The sequence below is a fragment of the Denticeps clupeoides genome, unplaced genomic scaffold (genome assembly GCF_900700375.1).
Source record: "Denticeps clupeoides unplaced genomic scaffold, fDenClu1.1, whole genome shotgun sequence".
In the NCBI taxonomy this organism is placed as follows: domain Eukaryota; kingdom Metazoa; phylum Chordata; class Actinopteri; order Clupeiformes; family Denticipitidae; genus Denticeps; species Denticeps clupeoides.
Genome location: NW_021629922.1, coordinates 40,001 through 45,000, shown reverse-complemented (window position 1 = coordinate 45,000; position 5,000 = coordinate 40,001). Strand labels below are relative to the sequence as shown.

General features: G+C 41.8%; 4 non-coding genes across 4 annotated transcripts; all 4 read right to left on the bottom strand.

Moving 5' to 3' along the window:
• Positions 1-1,027: 1,027 nt before the first annotated feature.
• trnat-ugu (transfer RNA threonine (anticodon UGU)) lies at positions 1,028-1,101 on the bottom strand. The gene has a single exon. It is a non-coding gene; the product is annotated as a tRNA-Thr (tRNA).
• Positions 1,102-2,722: 1,621 nt separating this feature from the next.
• Positions 2,723-2,796, bottom strand: trnan-guu (transfer RNA asparagine (anticodon GUU)). Its single transcript has one exon. It is a non-coding gene; the product is annotated as a tRNA-Asn (tRNA).
• Positions 2,797-3,924: 1,128 nt separating this feature from the next.
• trnak-uuu (transfer RNA lysine (anticodon UUU)) lies at positions 3,925-3,998 on the bottom strand. Its single transcript has one exon. It is a non-coding gene; the product is annotated as a tRNA-Lys (tRNA).
• Positions 3,999-4,355: 357 nt separating this feature from the next.
• trnan-guu (transfer RNA asparagine (anticodon GUU)) lies at positions 4,356-4,429 on the bottom strand. The gene has a single exon. It is a non-coding gene; the product is annotated as a tRNA-Asn (tRNA).
• Between the last annotated feature and the right edge of the window lie 571 nt (positions 4,430-5,000).

Here is a 5,000-nt window from a genome sequence, read left to right as displayed (position 1 = left end):
GGCATGCAAAAGCTCAGATAAGAAGCATCATGTCAAATAACATTTCTGTTGGGTGGAAATGACCTTGCATGTGACATATGTAGTTTAACTGCTGTTAAATTAGGAAAAAATGCACTTTTCTACCCTGGGTGGGCATGAACCACCAACCTTTTTGGTTAACAACCGATAAAGCCACAGAGACCACACTTCTTTCCTAAATGAAGCTTTCTGGGGCTGCAAAAGCTCAGACAAGAAGCATCATGTCATGTAACACTTCTTTTGGATGATAAAGAAATAGTATGAGAAATATGTAGTTTAATTGCAGTAAAAATTGTAAGAACGACACTTTACTTCCCTGGGTGGGCTTGAAGTTTAATTGCAGTAAAAATCGTAAGAACGACACTTTACGTCCCTGGGTGGGCTTGCACCACCAACCTTTCGGTTAACAGCCGAACGCGCTAACCTATTGCGCCACAGAGACCATGCTAATTTCTTATTTGAAGCCTTCTAGGCATGCAAAAGCTCAGATAAGAAGCATCATGTCAAATAACATTTCTGTTGGGTGGAAATGACCTTGCATGTGACATATCTAGTTTAACTGCTGTTAAATTAGGAAAAAATGCACTTTTCTACCCTGGGTGGGCATGAACCACCAACCTTTTTGGTTAACAACCGATAGCGCCACAGAGACCACACATCTTTCCCAAATGAAGCTTTCTGGGGCTGCAAAAGCTCAGACAAGAAGCATAATGTAATGTAACATTTCTTTTGGGTGATAGAGAAATAGTATGAGAAATATGTAGTTTAATTGCAGTAAAAACCGTAAGAACGACACTTTACGTCCCTGGGTGGGCTTGAACCACCAATCTTTCGGTTACCAGCCGATTGCGCCACAGAGAACATGCTACTTTTCTATTTGAAGCCTTCTGGGCATGCAAAAGCTCAGATAAGAAGCATCATGTCAAATAACATTTCTGTTGGGTAGAAATGACCTTGCATGTGACATATGTAGTTTAACTGCTGTTAAATTAGGATAAAATGTACTTTTCTACCCTGGGTGGGCTTGAACCACCAACCTGTCGGTTACAAGCCGAACGCGCTAACCGATTGCACCACAGAGACCATGTAATTTTGCTATATGAAGCCTTCTGGGCATGCAAAAGCTCAGATAAGAAGCATCATGTCATATAACATTTCTGTTGGGTGGGAAAGACCTTGCATGAGACATATGTAGTTTAACTGAATAAAAAACGGCAACAGAGACACTTTACGTCCCTGGGTGGGCTTGAACCACCAACCTTTCGGTTAACAGCCGAACGCGCTAACCTATTGCTCCACAGAGACCATGCTACTTTCTTATTTGAAGCCTTCTAGGAAAAAATGCACTTTTCTACCCTGGGTGGGCATGAACCACCAACCTTTTTGGTTAACAACCGATAGCGCCACAGAGACCACACTTCTTTCCAAAATGAAGCTTTCTGGGGCTGCAAAAGCTCAGACAAGCAGCATCATCTCATGTAACATTTCTTTTGGGTGATAAAGAAATAGTATGAGAAATATGTAGTTTAATTGCAGTAAAAATTGTAAGAACGACACTTTACGTCCCTGGGTGGGCTTGAACCACCAACCTTTCGGTTAACAGCCGAACGCGCTAACCGATTGCACCACAGAGACCATGTAATTTTGCTATATGAAGCCTTCTGGGCATGCAAAAGCTCAGATAAGAAGCATCATGTCATATAACATTTCTGTTGGGTGGGAAAGACCTTGCATGAGACATATGTAGTTTAACTGAATAAAAAACGGCAACAGAGACACTTTACGTCCCTGGGTGGGCTTGAACCACCAACCTTTCGGTTAACAGCCGAACGCGCTAACCTATTGCGCCACAGAGACCATACTACTTTCTTATTTGAAGCCTTCTAGGCATGCAAAAGCTCAGATTAGAAGCATCATGTCAAATAACATTTCTGTTGGGTGGAAATGACCTTGCATGTGACATGTCTAGTTTAACTGCTGTTAAATTAGGAAAAAATGCACTTTTCTACCCTGGGTGGGCATGAACCACCAACCTTTTTGGTTAACAACCGATAGCGCCACAGAGACCACACTTCTTTCCTAAATGAAGCTTTCTGGGGCTGCAAAAGCTCAGACAAGAAGCATCATGTCATGTAACATTTCTTTTGGGTGATAAAGAAATAGTATGAGAAATATGTAGTTTAATTGCAGTAAAAATTGTAAGAACGACACTTTACGTCCCTGGGTGGGCTTGAAGTTTAATTGCAGTAAAAATCGTAAGAACGACACTTTACGCCCCTGGGTGGGCTTGCACCACCAACCTTTCGGTTAACAGCCGAACGCGCTAACCTATTGCGCCACAGAGACCATGCTACTTTTCTATTTGAAGCCTTCTGGGCATGCAAAAGCTCAGATAAGAAGCATCATGTCAAATAACATTTCTGTTGGGTGGAAATGACCCTGCATGTGACATATGTAGTTTAACTGCTGTTAAACTAGGAAAAAATGCACTTTTCTACCCTGGGTGGGCATGAACCACCAACCTTTTTGGTTAACAACCGATAAAGCCACAGAGACCACACTTCTTTCCTAAATGAAGCTTTCTGGGGCTGCAAAAGCTCAGACAAGAAGCATCATGTCATGTAACATTTCTTTTGGGTGATAAAGAAATAGTATGAGACATATGTAGTTTAACTGAATAAAAAATGGCAACAAAGACACTTTACGTCCCTGGGTGGGCTTGAACCACCAACCTTTCGGTTAACAGCCGAACGCGCTAACCGATTGCGCCACAGAGACCATGCTACTTTTCTATTTGAAGCCTTCTGGGCATGCAAAAGCTCAGATAAGAAGCATCATGTCAAATAACATTTCTGTTCGGGTGGAAATGACCTTGCATGTGACATATGTAGTTTAACTGCTGTTAAATTAGGAAAAAATGCACTTTTCTACCCTGGGTGGGCATGAACCACCAACCTTTTTGGTTAACAACCGATAAGCGCCACAGAGACCACACTTCTTTCCTAAATGAAGCTTTCTGGGGCTGCAAAAGCTCAGACAAGAAGCATCATGTCATGTAACATTTCTTTTGGGTGATAAAGAAATAGTATGAGAAATATGTAGTTTAATTGCAGTAAAAATTGTAAGAACGACACTTTACGTCCCTGGGTGGGCTTGAAGTTTAATTGCAGTAAAAATCGTAAGAACGACACTTTACGTCCCTGGGTGGGCTTGAACCACCAACCTTTCGGTTAACAGCTGAACGCGCTAACCGATTGCACCACAGAGACCATGTAATTTTGCTATATGAAGCCTTCTGGGCATGCAAAAGCTCAGATAAGAAGCATCATGTCATATAACATTTCTGTTAGGTGGGAAAGACCTTGCATGAGACATATGTAGTTTAACTGAACAAAAAACGGCAACAGAGACACTTTACGTCCCTGGGTGGGCTTGAACCACCAACCTCTCGGTTAACATCCGAACGCGCTAACCGATTGCGCCACAGAGACCATGCTACTTTCTTATTTGAAGCCTTCTAGGCATGCAAAAGCTCAGATAAGAAGCATCATGTCAAATAACATTTTTGTTGGGTGGAAATGACCTTGCATGTGACATATCTAGTTTAACTGCTGTTAAATTAGGAAAAAATGCACTTTTCTACCCTGGGTGGGCATGAACCACCAACCTTTTTGGTTAACAACCGATAGCGCCACAGAGACCACACATCTTTCCTAAATAAAGCTTTCTGGGGCTGCAAAAGCTCAGACAAGAAGCATAATGTCATGTAACATTTCTTTTGGGTGATAAAGAAATAGTATGAGAAATATGTAGTTTAATTGCAGTAAAAATTGTAAGAACGACACTTTACGTCCCTGGGTGGGCTTGAAGTTTAATTGCAGTAAAAATCGTAAGAACGACACTTTACGCCCCTGGGTGGGCTTGCACCACCAACCTTTCGGTTAAATGCCGAACGCGCTAACCTATTGCGCCACAGAGACCATGCTACTTTTCTATTTGAAGCCTTCTGGGCATGCAAAAGCTCAGATAAGAAGCATCATGTCAAATAACATTTCTGTTGGGTGGAAATGACCTGCATGTGACATATGTAGTTTAACTGCTGTTAAACTAGGAAAAAATGCACTTTTCTACCCTGGGTGGGCATGAACCACCAACCTTTTTGGTTAACAACCGATAAAGCCACAGAGACCACACTTCTTTCCTAAATGAAGCTTTCTGGGGCTGCAAAAGCTCAGACAAGAAGCATCATGTCATGTAACATTTCTTTTGGGTGATAAAGAAATAGTATGAGACATATGTAGTTTAACTGAATAAAAAATGGCAACAAAGACACTTTACGTCCCTGGGTGGGCTTGAACCACCAACCTTTCGGTTAACAGCCGAACGCGCTAACCGATTGCGCCACAGAGACCATGTTACTTTTCTATTTGAAGCCTTCTGGGCATGCAAAAGCTCAGATAAGAAGCATCATGTCAAATAACATTTCTGTTGGGTGGAAATGACCTTGCATGTGACATATGTAGTTTAACTGCTGTTAAATTAGGAAAAAATGCACTTTTCTACCCTGGGTGGGCATGAACCACCAACCTTTTTGGTTAACAACCGATAAAGCTACAGAGACCACACTTCTTTCCTAAATGAAGCTTTCTGGGGCTGCAAAAGCTCAGACAAGAAGCATCATGTCAAGTAACATTTCTTTTGGGTGATAAAGAAATAGTATGAGAAATATGTAGTTTAATTGCAGTAAAAACTTTAAGAACGACACTTTACGTCCCTGGGTGGGCTTGAAGTTTAATTGCAGTAAAAATCGTAAGGACGACACTTTACGTCCCTGGGTGGGCTTGAACCACCAACCTTTCGGTTAACAGCCGAACACGCTAACCGTTTGCGCCACAGAGACCATGTTACTTTTCTATTTGAAGCCTTCTGGGCATGCAAAAGCTCAGATAAGAAGCATCATGTCAAATAACATTTCTGTTGGG